This window comes from Triticum aestivum, chromosome 1A (genome assembly GCF_018294505.1).
Source record: "Triticum aestivum cultivar Chinese Spring chromosome 1A, IWGSC CS RefSeq v2.1, whole genome shotgun sequence".
Taxonomy (NCBI): Eukaryota; Viridiplantae; Streptophyta; class Magnoliopsida; order Poales; family Poaceae; genus Triticum; species Triticum aestivum.
In genome coordinates this window covers 210,875,055-210,892,701 of record NC_057794.1, presented here as the reverse complement: position 1 = coordinate 210,892,701, position 17,647 = coordinate 210,875,055, and positions in this window count along the sequence as shown.

Here is a 17,647-nt window from a genome sequence, read left to right as displayed (position 1 = left end):
GAGATTGCCCTCTCCCGATGAGAGGAGCGTTGGTGATGATGATGGTGATGATTTCCCCCTCCGTGAGGGAAGTTTCCCCGGCAGAACAGCTCTGCCGGAGCTCTAGATTGGATCCGCCAAGGTTCCGCCTCGTGGCGGCGGAGTTTCGTCCCGAAAGGTTGCTTCTTATCTTTTTCTCGACGAAAGACTTCATATAGGAGAAGATGGTCATCGGAGAGCCACCAGGGGGGCCACGAGGTAGGGCGCGCGCCCTACGGGGGGGCGCCCCCCACCCTCGTGAGAAGGGTGTGGGCCCCTTGGTCTTCATCTTTGGCGAGGATTTTTCATTATTTATTATAAGGTATTCTGTGGAGTTTCAGGACTTTTGGAGTTGTGAAGAATAGGTCTCTAATATTTGCTCCTTTTCTAGCCTAGAATTCCAGCTGCCGGCATTCTCCCTCCTTATGTAAACCTTGTAAAATAAGAGAGAATAGCCATAAGTATTGTGACATAATGTGAAATAAGAACCCATAATGCAATAAATATCGATATAAAAGCATGATGCAAAATGGACGTATCAATTGTCTAGCAGACTTATAACGAGGGATGTCACCTTCATCAAATCTATAGAGAGAATTTACCTTTATTACCTGTCTTGGGTTATCAAGACCATGAGTTTCTTCAATAGGTGAAGGATTAAGATCATATGTTTCTTCAACAGGCGGTAAATTAATACCATGTATTTCTTCAATAGGAGGTAAATTCTTAACATCTTCAGCTTTAATACCTTTTTCTTTCATAGGTTTCTTTGCCTCTTGCATATCTTCAGGACTGAGAAATAGAATACCCCTCTTCTTCGGAGTTGGTTTGGGAATAGGCTCAGGACTTGGCTCTGGAGGTGTCCAATTATTTTCATTTGTCAACATATTATTCAATAGAATTGCAGCTTCATCCGGTGTTCTTTCCCTGAAAACAGAACCAGCATTACTATCCAGGTAATCTGTGGAGGCATCGGTTAGTCCATTATAAAAGATATCAAGTATTTCATTTTTCTTAAGAGGATGATCAGGCAAAGCATTAAGTAATAGGAGAAGCCTCCCCCAAGCTTGTGGGAGACTCTCTTCTTCAATTTGCACAAAATTATATATATCCCTTAAAGCAGCTTGTTTCTTATGAGCAGGGAAATATTTAGCACAGAAGTAATAAATCATATCCTGGGGACTACGCACACAACCAGGATCAAGAGAATTAAACCATATCTTAGCATCACCCTTTAATGAGAACGGAAATATTTTAAGGATATAAAAGTAGCGAGTTCTCTCATCTTTAGTGAACAGGATGGCAATATCATTTAATTTAGTAAGATGTGCAACAACAGTTTCAGATTCATAGCCATGAAAAGGATCAGATTGAACCAAAGTAATTATATCAGCATCAACAGAGAATTCATAATCCTTATCGGTAACACAGATAGGTGAAGTAGCAAAAGCAGGGTCAGGTTTCATCCTAGCATTTAGAGATTGCTTATTCCATTTAGCTAATAACCTCTTGAGTTCATATCTATCTTTGCAAGCTAAAATACCTAAAGAAGCTTCTTTATCAAAAACATAACCCTCAGGAATAACAGGCAAGTCTTCATCATCAATTTCATCAGTATTATCAGATTCAATATTTTCAATCTCTCTAGCCCTAGCAAGTTGTTCATAAAGAAATTCACCAAGTGGCACAGTAGTATCAAGCATACAAGTAGTTTCATCATAAGTATCATGTATAGCAGAAGTGGCATCATCAATAACATGCGACATATCAGAACGAATAGCAGAAGCAGGTTTAGGTGTCGCAAGCTTACTCAAAACAGAAGGTGAATCAAGTGCAGAGCTAGATGGCAGTTCCTTACCTCCCCTCGTAGTTGAGGGATAAATCTTGGTTCTTGGATCTTTCAAGTTCTTCATAATGATAAGCAGATATAAATCCCAAGTGACTCAAAAAATAGAGCTATGCTCCCCGGCAACGGCGCCAGAAAATAGTCTTGATAACCCACAAGTATAGGGGATCGCAATAGTTTTCAAGGGTAAAGTATTCAACCCAAATTTATTGATTCGACACAGGGGGAGCCAAAGAATACTCTCAAGTATTAGCAGCTGAGTTGTCAATTCAACCACACCTGGAAACTTAGTATCTGCAGCAAAGTATTTAGTAGCAAAGTAATATGATAGTAGTGGTAACGGTAGCAAAAGGTAATAGTAGTAAAAGTAATGTTTTTGGTATTTTGTAGTGATGATAGCAATAGCAACAGGAAAGTAAATAAGCGAAGAACAATATATGGAAAGCTCGTAGGCAATGGATCGGTGATGGAGAATTATGCCGGATGCAGTTCATCATGTAACAGTCATAACCTAGGGTGACACAGAACTAGCTCCAGTTCATCAATGTAATGTAGGCATCTATTCTGAATATAGTCATACGTGCTTATGGAAAAGAACTTGCATGACATCTTTTGTCCTACCCTCCCATGGCAGCCGGGTCCGAATGGAACCTAAGGGATATTAAGGCCTCCTTTTAATAGAGTACCGGAACAAAGCATTAACACATAGTGAATACATGAACTCCTCAAACTACGGTCATCACCGGTAAGTATCCCGATTATTGTCACTTCGGGGTTAATGGATCATAACACATAATAGGTGACTATAGACTTGCAAGATAGGATCCAGAACTCTCATATATTGATGAAAACATAATAGGTTCAGATCTGAAATCATGGCACTCGGGCCCTAGTGACAAGCATTAAGCATAGCAAAGTCATAGCAACATCAATCTCAGAACATAGTGGATACTAGGGATCAAACCCTAACAAAATTAACTCGATTACATGATAGATCCCATCCAACCCATCACCGTCCAGCAAGCCTATGATGGAATTACTCATGCACGATGGTGAGCATCATGAAATTGGTGATGGGGGATGGTTGATGATGATGATGGCGACGGATTCCCCTCTCCGAAGCCCCGAACGGACTCCAGATCAGCCCTCCCAAGAGGTTTTAGGGCTTGGCGGCGGCTCCGTATCATAAAATGCGATGAATTCTTCTCTCTGATTTTTTCTCCCCGAAACACAATATATAGAGTTGGACTTGGAGTCGGAGGAGCTCCAGGGGGCCCACGAGGTAGGGGGCGCGCCCTAGGGGGGCAGGCGCACCCCCACCCTCGTAGGTGGGGGACGTGCACGAAGAGAAGAGGTGCATGCATGGCGCACGTACTCCCGTCTCTTTCCCAACCGCACCCGCGTGGGTACACGGTGGAGCTCATTTCTATATGAAAAAGGCAGCCCACGTGGTAATTTGGCACGTGTACTGGTTGTCCACTTGGTGGAGGGAGGATCATCTACCACGGGTGAACAGACAAATTGCGACTTGACGTGTTATTATAAAGAAAAGAGGCAAACCATGTGGGGCCTACCTTAGAGGCAAGGCTCTATACACTAGAGTACTTTTGATGTGTCCCGTCAACTCGTAGAACGAGGAGAAGCTTTCTTAGTACGCTGTCTCCCCCGCCCACGGGCGCGGTGGCTCACAGGATGAGGTGAAGCTTGCTTACTACGCCTTATGCCCGCTCCCTCGCCCATGCGCGCGGTGGCTCGCAGGACGAGGAGAAAAATTTACTACTCCCTCCGTTTACTCCTCGTCCCTACTACCTTGGTTATAGAGATTATATCATATTGTTTGGAATATATATGTCCTTTAGTAGATTTCAATATGAACTACTAGTACATACTCCAAACACTGATGTATATTGACATATTTTAGTGTGTAGATTCACTCATTTTGCTTCGTATGTAGCACTCTCCCTCGCCCCTCGACCCTCGCCCACGTGGTGGACGTGCAACAATTCATTCGGTCTCATATAGCCAGAACGATATATACTGCACTACCATTATTGCTCGACTTCCCGAAGAGGTGAAGAGCCAATCGCAAGGTTAATATTTTGGAGATGCCAAGCGCAAGGTTATAGGAGAACGAGTAGTAGGTGCCGCGTCATTTATAAATAAAGTTTTTTTTTCTTCAGTGGCACGTACGCAATATGATAGGTTCATATGGAGAGAAAAGGAAACCGCTCCACTATATACATAGTCAGGACAGGCCAGCCTACACGGTTGCTTGCTGGGGTTGCTCTCTTCACACTCTCTCGCACAAAATGACTGTGGCCACATCTCTAACATCCCGGCGGATCACGTCCGCTTGGGGAAGGGTGGATGCTTAGTGTAGATGCGGTGGTCGTCGCCGACGCGAAAACCCATTGTTGGCACGTCCCGATCAGGGGTCCCCGCCGTTCTCTCTCACAAAGCCGGTGAGGTTGCCTTCGTCCCTTTCTCACTACCGTGACGTGGGCAGTTGCTGCCTCCCGCCGCCCTCCTCAAGGTTGAGCTACGTCCCTCAGGTACAATTCCCTTTATAGCCGGCTTGCACCACTCCTCCAGCTGCCCACATCACTCCCTGTGGATATTTCTCTACTTCTTTGCCCCGCACATACATCTACTGGCTTCTATGTACTCTATTTGTGATGAGTTTATGTCTCATCAACTAGTCCCAGTAATCTTATTCTAATCACGCTTGTTCAATTTCTTTGCCATAGGGATGCTCATCTCGATTTTGGTGAAACTCCACAAAATGATCCGATGGTCAAAAGGTTGCAAACTTCATTTATTAGGAAGCTAGAACATTGCCAGCAAATTGAAGCCTGGTCAGGGTTCACGGTTCAAGGGCTAGGGACTGCATGGATCGTTTTTTATTTAGCTGCCTCTGTTCCAAAATAAGTGTCAACTTTAGTAGTAGTACAACTTTGTACTAAAGTTTGCACAAAGTTGAGAAACTTATTTTGGAACAGAGGGAGTACATATTTGCTATGATCTGTCAATCATTAAGATGCAATAGCATGCATGTTAGTCTCCTTTGTATTTGATGAAATGTTGCAACGGGCAACCTTGGACGCAAGATACATGTAACAGAAGCTGGAAGCTTCATAGCATTGTACAAATTTATCTCACTAATAAATTACACTACGTACTATACTAGTACTTCCTCCATTCCTAAATATAAGTCTTTGTAGAGATTTCACCATGAACCACATGCGGATGTATATAGATGCATTGTAAGTGTAGATTCATTCATTTTGTTTCGTATGTAGTGGAATCTCTACAAAGACTTATATCTACTAGTAATAGCTAGCCCCCACTACTAGGAATTCTCTATCCTCTCCTTGAGCCACATCATCAAAATTGATGTAGCCGTTAGATGAAGTAAATCAGTCCATAATAGCCATCTGATCTTGACGTTGAGAGGCTCCGCACTAAGCTACATGCAAGCATGCAGAAATACCATGCCACATGCATGTGAGTGGGTTTTAAATCACATCAACATGTCTGCATGCAAGCATGCATGTAAGTGAGCTTTTAAGTCCCATTAAGATGTCAAAAAGAAAAATATAATCCCATTATGCAGTAGGAGTTGGCTGATCTTTTTTCCTTACGTGGGATGATCTAAATGATGATGGGAGTTTATTTAGTTTGGCTACCACATTTGTCATGCGATTATAGAGTTTTTTTTGTTCTGTGAAATCGATAATTTTGCGCAGAGTGATATACCGCTGTTCCGCGCCAACGCGCGGGGACTCATCTAGTAATATTTAGGAACGAAGGGAGTACTATGTAAAGAGTTAGGTGTCACATGGTGATAGTGTGAGGTGGGCCATGTAATCACTGAGCCTGCGTGTTTTCACTGCTCTTGCACGCCTCCGCTGTAAGAATGGATAAAATTGTAATCTAGTAGTAGTATACCTCCTTTCGCCGAAAGCGTGGGACATCCAGTAGTCCTACCACCTCAGTAATAAAGACCAATGAGCCGTCAAATCACATAGACCCAGCAGTAAGTTGGACGGACGAAGCAACCATCACTCTTGCGCCAGTGAGAGGTCGCGTCCGCTCTGCCCGGGCATGAATGTGGCACCGATTCTTTGGAGCGGCGCTGACCGTTTCGGGCGGGAAGCGCACATGGGCGATGGAGGGGCTTTGGGTGGGCCAGGCTGGTCAGGAGCGGGCGTGGCAGCTGTCCGCATGTCCCTACCGGACACGCCCGGAAACGAGAGGATGCACCGACTCTTGCGGCTAAAATCGTACACTACACAACATCTCTCTGTAGGAGTAGGTCGATCTGTCGCTCTCTCTAACACACACATGGTGTTAAACACACACGCACACACACACGCACCTTGGTCCCGTTGCACCTTCTAACATGACTTATTACACCTAGACAGAGGGAGTAGTAAGTATACGAGATACGGTGGCACGCTGACTTAAGTCGAATACAAGTGCCCAAAATTTGTGTGCATGTTATAATAAGGATTCACTTAAAATAGTACGTGAGCGAACAGAGGGATCAATTGGACAGTGTTCCCGAGCAGTAGCGAGATGTGTGAGGTAAGATACACCGCTGGTGCTTTTAATTTTTCTTATTAATTTGTTTGTTTCACCCTCTGACTGGTGGGACCCAATGTACTACGTGGAGAGAGGTAAGGTGACTAAGTCTGCATTATTTCTGCACCACTGTGGATAGTCTTACCACCAAAGCCACATGATATGATTATAATTGAAATCCCAATGACTCCCACACACACAAAAAACACGTCATGCTTGTCACACGAATGCAGGAATGTATAAAAGGTTATTTCCCTCTTGTTGAACATAACGGGAGGGTTGTGTAGCTGGTTAGCCTGTTCGCTCATCAAACTTGAGGTCTCGGGTTCGATAACTACACTTGAGCATAATTTGTGCCAGGAGGATTCTTTGACTGGTCAAAATGTTTTCTAGGGTTTGCACGCTTCACACTCTCTCTCCAGTATATATATACACGCTGGAGCCTCAGCGCTTGTAGTTGCTCTCTTCACACTCTCTCGCCTTCTCCCGCTGGAGCCTCAGCGCTTGTAGTTGCTCTCTTCACACTCTCTCGCCCTCTCCAGATCTAAACAAGACTTCGTTGGCCTCTCTCTCCCCTCACTGCTGCTCAAAGAGCCGGCAGGATCCGTCCGTAGGGAAGGGAAGGAGGCTTAACGCTGTCACCGTCGGTGAGGGACTACCGGCGCAGCTGTTCACTTTCCACCCAGCGGCGGCGCGGGAGGACCTCCGACCCCTTCTTCTTCGCCGCCGTCCCATTGCCTATCGAACCACGCCCCAAGAACCTTAAGGTATAATTTACTTACTCCACATGCATTGCTCTAGCTGCATGTGTACCATGAATCTAGGACGTGGTTCAAAGAGGAAAGGAGTGGGGGAAAGTTGTGGGAAAAGTTGTATATAGCATGAATCTAGGACATGGTTCAAAGAGGAAATGAAGGGGGAAAGTTGTATAGAATTAATCTAGGACGTGGTTCAAAGAGGAAAGGAATGGGGGAAAGTAGTGGGGAAAGTTGTATCGCATAAATCTAGGACGTGGTTCAAAGAGGAAAGGAAGGGGCGAAAGTACTAGTTCAAAAAGGAAAGGAGGAGACAAGGCTGTAGAGTTTGAGCAGGACTAGATTTGCTGCGCTCACATAAGGAAAGGCGTCTAAAGATAACAAAACTGGGACCAACACAAATATGCTCCTTGGTTGTTTGTTCTTTGTTGCAATAGACTGTGCATGACCACAGTACATCGGTAGATGCACATGGTGCTGGTGCGTCCACTGTCCCGTGCAACTCATTAACTGTTGTTAATCTAAGGCCCTGTTTGGTTAAAAACTCCCTAGTCCCTACCTGCTGGGTTCCAGGGACTAAACATGGACTAGAGGTTATTAAATGACATGCTAAAAGACCATGTTACCCCTAGTAATGAACTAATAGAGACAAGGTGCGATGCGTGGCAGGGGCAACTGTTGGAAAAAGTCCCAAAAAGACTCCCTCGGGGTCTTCTTTCTTTAGTCCCAAATGCCCACTTTTAGTCCCTAAAAGTCCCTCCTCTTTGGTTTAGATGGGACTGACACAGAGTTTTTTAGTCCCTACACCAAAATGTCCTGTAAACAAACACCCTCTAATAATGCGCTGGAAAATTGATGCAATGCCACAGTTAAAAGCAAATTACATGTTTAACGAATTTTATTGTTAATATAATCTCTATGTTAATATTAATCAATGCCACCGTTTGAGAAATGCTACTGTCTTGCTTTCTTTCCCATTTAGATAAGGTAGATGCTTCTTTTTGTTGGCTTCTGTGTCATCCACCGTTATTGACCACTAATTGTTTCCTTTGCACCTCTGTGTAAACAGGGTTATCTGCTTCACCTCGTTGCCATTGTGACCTTTTGTTGCACTGCACAAAACACTTTTGTTTTAAGAGTGTTTTGTGCAGTTCAACCAAAATGTCACACCGACAACGTTGCTTGATTGCTTGATCTTAGTGGAACTGCACAAGAGGAGATCTTACTTCCTATCCGTTAAGGCGAATTTGGTTCAGATCTTCTTCTTGTGAGTTGTTTGAATTCCGCATCATGAGAGGTCAGTACTAGCCTTCTTTCACATGATTCTGCAGTGTGCATTCATATGTTGTGCTACTTGTACGATAATGTTGCTTGATTTTAGTGAACTGCACAAATGGAGACAAGACTTCCAATCTGTATGTGCACCGTAATATCCCATTGAGGTAAGATAAGGATATTTCACAACTGCTGGCCTGTATTTTGCCACTTTCATCAGAAAATTAAGTTTAGTACTATACTTGTGCTCCCTAATTGACATGCCAAATCTTACATTGAAGGCGAAGCTTGTTTGTTATTGAACCAAGTGATGAAGGGGAAGAACAAGGGGAAGAAAAACAAAAATCAACTCCCGGTGCTGTAATGAAGCACTGGAACTGTGATGACACAAGTAATGATATAGTTTTGCATCTTAATTTATTGCTATGGCTGGAACGAGCAATTGTTTTGCCACTGATTTGATGCCACTCTTAATGTAATATGTAATTATCTCTACTTGTGCAAACAGGGATCTTCTTTGAAGATACCATATATTTTAGTGGAACTGCACAAGAAGATGTTGGAAACATTAAACTAATCGAGGAGTATATAGTAAGCATGGCCACCACCGTAGATAGCAACAGATGGTTCCGGAGAATTGCTTCATCTGTATGCTCTACACAATAAGCCTCCTGACAAAGGTTGGTACTCGCCCACTGATTTCATCCATATGATTGAGCTTTGTCATCTCTATTGGTGTTGTGCTACTGTTTAGATACTGTCATGAAAAAGTGGTATTGTCCTTGAGAAGTGCTTCATCTGTGCTGTTTTAAATATTTCCTTTCCTTTTTTTCGAGCAAACAGTGATGCTAGCATTTAGTAGTCCTCTTGTCTTTGCACAACAGGATCATCTTCCTCTGAAGAAGAATATGGAGTACGTGAAGTGACTAGTTCCGATTATGCCAGGATGAAGAAGCCCTGTCTATCTTATCATCAGAAGGAGCAGTTGAAGGATGGTTACATTACTCCCCACAAGACCAAACTAACTTCAGCTCAGAAGGACTGACAAAATCTCCATTTTTTGCTGTGATGCGCGAGTACAATGTTGTTCTAGGATTCTTTCTGGTGAGTTCCATTTTTCTAAAAGTGTGCTCTACATGGACCATGTATGTGCCTGTTGAAACTGTCAATTCATAGTACAGTTTGCTCTATACTAATCACTTTTTTGTATTTGTGCAAACAGGGGTGCTCAGCTTGATTTCAATGGGAACTGCACAAAATGTTCATGAATACATCGAATCATTCATTTCCACCACAAGAAAGGAGGTGCCGATAAGTTCAAGGCGTTGCAACATATAAGGGCGAAATCATACAAGCTACGCGCGAATTTGGTTGATTTTGGTGGAACTGCACAAAAAGAACAGCTGGTTTATTTAGCACGAGGTGCCATGTCAATGTCCGAACTGATGGCAAACCCTGCCCATTCCACAATCGTAGGCATTTGATATTTTGGAATGGGACAACCTTGTCAAATTTTGCTCATTGATTTTAGCAAGACATGCGTTTGATATTTTCGAATGGGACGCCCTTTGCTGTCAGCAGCGTCGATCAATTTTTTCTTTATTCTTTAGTTGTGAAGTAAATATTGCCTCTGACATGTGAGTCGCTGAGATGCATAATCATCGATTGTTTTGAATGTTCTCTATGAATTGCCAGGCCTGTGTGTTTGATTGCAATGTACAGAAACGCTAAAAAGCTGCTCAAACTCTTTGTACTCCTTCTGTTCCTTTTTACTTCGCACATTGTGAAAGTGCATACTTTTTTGTATAAGATTGGTCAAAGTAGAGATACTTTGACTGCAGACAAAACTTGTATGCAGACTAGAAAGGACCGGAGGGAGTACATGTGAAACTACTGCAAACGAGGTGATCACCCTGGGAATAATGCTAGTACGTATTGTTTTGCATGTTCATCCAATGCCAGTGATACAGGAATTCGAACTAATCGAAATAAATTCATTCATACATGGTCGGATTTCATATAAACATGCCAGATTTCATTACATTTCATACATTCTTCAACTAGAAAGGGGTGCGCTGGAGGTATAATTAATTAACCGAAGCTACCCACCTGTGTCCCGCTGAGCCGAACAGAAGCTCCAGTGACTTAACTGCAGGTGCAGTTGCATAACTGACATGTGGCCTGTTGGGCCCATGTGTCAGTCAGCCAACTACACCCGCGGTTAAGTAGAAGCAGCGTTATTCTCCAGCAGAACTCCCCGACTCCACGTCGCCACCAAGAAGCTAACCGGTCGTCAATGGTCAACCCGCCTAGCTTGGCTTCAACAGGAGGGTAGCAGCGGTGGCCTTACTTGGACCCAAGCGGCGCGACCTACCGTGTTCTACTCTTCCTCGTTTTCTGTGTGGCGCGGCCTCGTTGGCAGTGGGGCGGGGCCTCAGCGGAGCCAGCGATGTCCTCTGTCTCGTTGCCGGCGGGCGGCGCCTTAGCGGAGCGGTGGAAATCCTCCCCCGCGTTGCTGGCAGGGTGGGGCCTCGGCTGAGCCGGTGATGTCCTCTGCCTCGTTGTTGGCGGGCGGGGCCTCAGCGGAGCCGGCGGTGTCCTCTGCCTCGTTGTTGGCGCCGCGGGGCCTCGGTGGAGCAGGGCCTCATCGACGCCAGCGGAGCTGGGACTCGTCGGAGCCGGCATTGTCCTCTGCCTCGTCCTTGGTCTCGCCAAACAGCGCCTCGCCCGCTTCATCGCCCTCTTTGCTAGCCTCTTTGTAGGCGGCCGCAGCCTCCGCCACCCGCATGCGGTACCGCCAGCGCTCGAGGCGGGCCTTGCGGGCGGAGCGGTACGAGTCGAGCAGCGCCTCCTGCTCCGCCCGCTCCGCGGTGATCTGCTCCTCCGCCTGCAGGTGCTCCTGGAGGAGATGGTGGTTGTAGGCGGCATCGGCCTGCGCCTCCCGAAACTGCTCCTGACGCATCTGCCTCACATTGTCTATATATTGGGCACGGGCCTCGCCGATGGTCATGGTGCAATGCACCAACGAGGATGGCGCGGAGGAGGGGGTTGGTGCCGGATCGTCGACTACCATGTTCTCCATTGGGACGTCGTCGTCCTCCGGCTGCCTGCCGGCCAGCCGGTCGGCAGCAATGGCTGCCATCTCCTTGTGGTCCGTCGTTCGCCTGTCCCGAAGAGCGCTGGACCGCGAGGAAGCCATGGTGGGCAGTAGTGGTGTGGACAGGAGAAAGGGAACGGATGCGGATGACTGTGGCTATGGCCGGCGCAACAGTTTATATAGCAATGGTGGGCAGGCGGAGGGACTGACGTGTGGCGCCGGAGTAGCCGCCTCGGCAACCGCGTATCATTAATATGGGCGGCAGATGGACGGACGGACGACACTTGTGTCGTTTGAAGGCGGAGCAATCGCCTGCACCGGGAAGCGGGGCGGGCGGCGCTGACTGTTTCGGGCGGAAAGCACGCGGGGGCGAGGGGATGACTTTACTTGGAGAGGATGACAATGGGGACCCACCAGGTCCATAGCCTCACGTACGCAAGTGCCTCCTTATTATATATATATATATATATGTATAAACTATACTCCCTCCGTCTAGGTGAATAAGTCATATTAGAAGGTGCATCACGACCTAGGTGCAAGCAGATTGGTGGAAAAGAAGAATATTTCTCTCTTCTAAACACAACATTTAATCACAACAATTAAGAGGATGCCTTATTAGCTACCCATGCAGGCCATCGTAATTCATAGCATGCAAAGCGCTTTTATTTCTTGCCTAATAACCGCATGGACGTGCTGCATGCATTGGTCCTTGCCCGAGCGAAAAAAAGGGATGAAAGGGGTTTCCACGGGAGACAACGAGGCAGAGGTGGAAGCGCTCGCTGGAGTAATTTATTTTGCTTCCCCCTGGTTTCCTGACATCACGGTCCCACACCATTGTCAACCTATGTAGTAGTCAATAAACGAGAGAATTGCACAAGAAGCGGCCGATAGCTGGGACCAAGCAGCTCGAGCAGTATTTGTGTTTTTGAGGTGTGAGCACTTCAGAGTTTTTCGATGTTTAGCCCAGATATTAATTTTTCTCCTCTGAACAACAACAAAAACATCACTGCAGGTATTAACTGGGCGGGCTGTGGCCCGTCTAGCCCAGGCCAGATATCCAGCCCAGATATTAATTTTTTTCAAGCTGAAAATGGCTAGCCCAGCTATACTTTTTTTAGGAATACCCAGGCAAGGTCAAGTTGTTATTCTCCGCCTGTTGGGCTGCAAATCTTTCCTAGGAGGGATGCATTAGGCTTAACAAGAAAATGGACTTTAAGAAATAATAAATGGGATGTAATTATAAAAACTAGGCAGTAACTATAAAAAAATGCACCAAACACGTGATTACATTATAAAATATTATTTTTGGATATTAAAAATTTTAATTTCATTAATTGTTGCGAGTGCAATGTTTCATTGGATTTTTACGTAATATAAATTTATATTGAAATTGTATTTAATCTGACTAGAAATTTCGGGATAAAAATATTTCGGATCCCATCAAAATGTGGGAAATTTTATTGAATTTTGTATTGAACGGTTGGTTGAAATGGGTTGTACTTTTAACAAACTGTAAATGGGATGTAGTAAATTCCATTAGAATTCAAAAATGGGCTAGATATTCTTACAAATCTGAAATGGGCTATAAGTTCTCTGGCACACACTTCTGGCCTTACTAAGTTGACGTGTCCCCTAAAAAAACAGAGTTGACGCGTATGCAAGGCTTTGTCAACTTATAGTCAATGCACGGTTCTAGCAGTAGTGGCCGTTGGATGTCCATCCAACGGATGCCGTGCTTCTTCTTCAATCTCGGATATTCTAGCTTCACCCGCCCAAAAAATGATTCCTCCCCCTGACATCTGGGGCGCACCGTTTCGGAAGCTGACCTGTGGGCCTACTAAGTTGACGTACCAAGGGCTTTGTCAACTTAGTCAATATAAATGATTCTAGCTGCAGTAACCGACGATGTCCATCCAACGGCCATAGTGCTTCTTCAACCTCTGGTCTTCTTGCTCCAGCCGCCCAAAGCAGCGCTGGTCGTGCCGCCTGCTCCTGCCTCCCGTGGCCGGCTGTGCTGCCGCGGAGGCCTCACCGCCCCTACTATTTCCACCGCTGGCCAGGCCTTGCGGCGACGGCAGCCTCACACGCAGCCGAACGAGTGAACCCTCATACTCCTCTCTGCGTGGGCATCCACTGCCACGTCTTCACCGGCTCCGCGTCGTCCCCTTCCTAGGCCTCGCCGTCGTCCACCGCCCTGGTGCTCTCGGTGCGGCATGGTCAACGTGGTCAAGGAACAACTTCCATCGGACGTGGACTGTACGTGGAGAGGCTGACAACTGGGTCCACGTCGGCAACAAGGAAGTGCCTCCTTATTATGCGGAAAATAATGATTCCTCCACCTGACAGCAGGGACCCACTGGACAGGCCACCAGTATTTTACAAAAAAACCGTTTCCCCCTGACTGCTGGGACCCACCGGACGTGCCACCGTATTTCGCGAAAAAAACGTTCCCACCGCTGTCAGCTCGGTCCCACCGGAAGTGCCTCCTTATTACGCACAAAAAAAATGAATACTCCCCCGGCTAGCTGGGACCCACCGTGCTAGGAGGCTGACTTGTGGGCCTACTAAGTTGACGGGGACGAAGGGCTTTGTCAACTTACTCAATATGAACGATTCTAGCTCCAGTGACCGTACGATGTCCATCCAACGGCCGTAGTGCTTCTTCAACCTCTAGTCTTCTTGCTCCAGCCGCCCAAAGCAGCATCGGTCGTGCCGCATGCTCCTGCCTCCCGTGGCCGGCTGTGCTGGCCCCTACTATTCCCACCGCTGGCCAGGCCCTGCGGCGACGGCAGCCTCACACTGCAGCCAAACCAGTGAACCCTCATAGTCCTCTCTGCGCGGGTTTCCACTGCCGCGTCGTCCCCTTCCTAGTCCTCGCCGTCGTCCACCGCCATGGTGCTCTCCGCGCGGCATGGTCAACGTGGTCAAGGAACGACTTCCATCGGAAGAGTACTGTACGTGGAGAGGCTGACAGCTGGGTCCATGGCCACAGCCCAGTTTTTTTGTGATTTGCCATGTAAGTCGCTTTGTTAGGCCTGTTGGGCTGCAAATCTTTCAAGACGAGGAGAGCTTTCATTCGGCTGGCCGAGAAAATGGCCCATCAGTAATGAGAAATGGGTTGTACATTTTTAAAACACATCAAACCGGCTATTAGTTTCAAATATCTTTTTTTTTATTTTAAGATTTTAAATTACATTAATTTTTATGCGTGGAGAATTTGCTGGATTTTATATTGATATCCATTTATTTTTAAAATCAGTTTGAATGTGAGTCGAAATTTCGGGATTAAAAACAGTTCGGACCGCACCGAAATATGCAAAATTTCATATAATTTTTTAACTGTTGTCACAAAATGGGTTGTAATGCTAACAAAAAGAATATGGGCTCCAAAAAAACCTTAAGAATTAGCAAATGGGCTGTAAATTATTAGAAATAATGGCAGATGGGATGTACGTTGTTTTCCACATATTTGAGGCTTTCCTAAAAAAAGGTTGACGCACAAGCACTGACTGTTGGATGTCCATCCAACGACCGTCGTGCTTCTTAAATCTCTGCTCTTCCTGCTCCAGCCGCTCAAACAAGCACCGGCAGGACTGCCTGCTCCCTCCTCCTCGCGGCTGGCTATGCTGCCGTGCAGGCCTCACCGCCCGACCGTACTCCCACCGCTGGCCTAGCCATCCCTCTACTCACCCACACCTGTTGTTATTCTCCAGCGACGGCAGACGAACCAGTAAACCCTCGTACTGTCGTACTCCCCTCCGCGTGGGAAACAACTGCGAGTCTTCCCTGCCTCCGTGTCGTCCCCTTCCTAGGCCTCGCCGTCGTCCACCGCCCTGCTGCTCTCGGCGCGGCGTGGTCAACGTGGTCAAGGAACGACTTCCATCAGACGTGGACTATACGTGGAGAGGCTGACAGCTGGGTCCATGGCCGCAGCAAGGAAGTGCCTCCTTATTACGTGGAAAATAATGATTCCTCCACCTAACAGCTGGGACCCACCAGATGGGCCACTGTATTTCATGAAAAAAACGTTTCGCCCCGACTGCTGGGACCCACCAGCTACATCTTCGCACGCAAGGAAGTGCGTCCGGGCAAAAAAAAAAATTCGCCCCCTGACTGTTGGGACCCACCAACTACATCTTCGCAGGCAAGGAAGTGCCTGACAGTCGGGACCCACCTGGTCGAAGCGTATGTAGCATTGTCATTCTGGTCGCGAACGTGTACGTACATACTGGTCGATGTAGAGGCGCGCACGTGTCGTAGTAGAGGCGCACACGTAGCATGTACACGTACGTACAACGGCCACGTATGTGTACATATGGGCGGGGTCTCGAACGCCTACTCGCGCATACGTACGACCATGGCTCGTGTACATGGCTGGGTCGGAACGGAGAAACAACATCGTCGTCGTGTTCATAGGGAGGCAACGGAATGCGTCGTGTTCATGGGGAGGCAACAGAATGCGTCGTGTTCATGGGGAGGCAACAGAACGCGTGGGAGCCAACCGGCTGGGTCGGAACAGAATGTGTGGTCATGTTCATCGGGAGGGCTTGGACGGAACAGGCGATGGAAGCGAGGCCTGGCGTACCGCAAAACGGAGGAAACGACCTTGTGTTCGACCGGCCACGTTCGAAACGGGATCCTGTTCATCGGGAGGGGTCTGGCGTACTGCAAAACGGAGGAAACAGACCTCCTACGGTCGAAATGGGGGTCCTGTTCATGGGGAGGGATGTGGCGTACCGCAAAATGGGACTCCACGGGATACTGTTCATCTCCACCGTCGACCCCCTCCAGCCTCCACGAGCTACTGTTCATCCACCGTCGACCTCCTCCAACCTCCACCTGCGATTGTTCATCCATGGGCTCCTGTTCATCCAGCCTCCACCGCGCGCTACTCCACCGGCTACTGTTCAACCAGCCCTCTCCACGGGCTACTGTTCATCCGGCCCTCCACCATCTACTGTTCATCCTGCCCTGCACGGGGTGGTCCTGTTCATCCAGCCCCAACCGGCTCGATCGATCGGGGTCCTGTCCATCCAGAGGCAACACCACGGGGTCCTGTTCATCCACCCCCACCGGGAACTGTTCATTCAACCCCCCCCCCAACGCTCACTGTTCATCCAGAGGCAGCATCGATCGGCTTCAGTTAGCAGCAGTAGCGAAGGAATCGCTCGATCGGGTTCAGCTAACAGCCATCAATCGATCGCTCGGGTTCAGTAACGTGTAGCCTGCAGTGCAATTGCTTGGGTTCAGTTAGAGCCCAACGCCTCGCTCGGGTTCAGTTAGAGCCAACGCCTCGCACACACGCGCGTACGTGTACGAGAGAAACACGCATCGCTCGGCCCCCGACCTCCCACTGTAACCGGGAACTCCCCAAAATTTTCCTCGCCCTCGCTTCTACCACGGTTTTTTCCGTCATGGACGGCCCAAAGAATGTCATGCAGCTGCGTGTCCGGCCCGCCCAGGACGAAAAGCCCATTTTTTGTCATGATTTTTTGTCATAGAAGTAGGAGCCCACCACATCTATGTTGATACCGGGTTTTGTCACAATTATCGTCATAGAAGTGTCATATGTATGACAGAAATTTTTTTCGTTCGGCCCAAAATGTCATGAATGTTGATGAGGACATCAATACCATTGTTACACCCACAGCCCCTACTGTTACATATACTGGACCAATTACTAGAGCTCGCGCACGCCAATTAAATTACCAGGTACTTTTGTTTCTTGGTAATGATTCTAATGTTCATGAGATTATGATGCTGCCTAAATTGGATACATTTGTTTTGCTTACAAATGAAGGGCCTAACTTGGAGAAGGATGAACATTGGAGCAAGAACACACATGGAGTTGATGGCATGCGCAAGGGGATCAAGAACAGAGTTACAAGTGATGATTTCAGGACTTTGAAGCCGCCATAAGGAGTGCATGAAGCCTTGGACGAAATATACAAGATGCCACTTCATAATATTCGTCCATAGGCTATTCTAGGTGTTGCGTCAACTTATTAAGGGGCCAGGCCCATGTAATTTCGAAATACTTAAGTATAGGCTATTTTTAGAGTCCGTATGTGT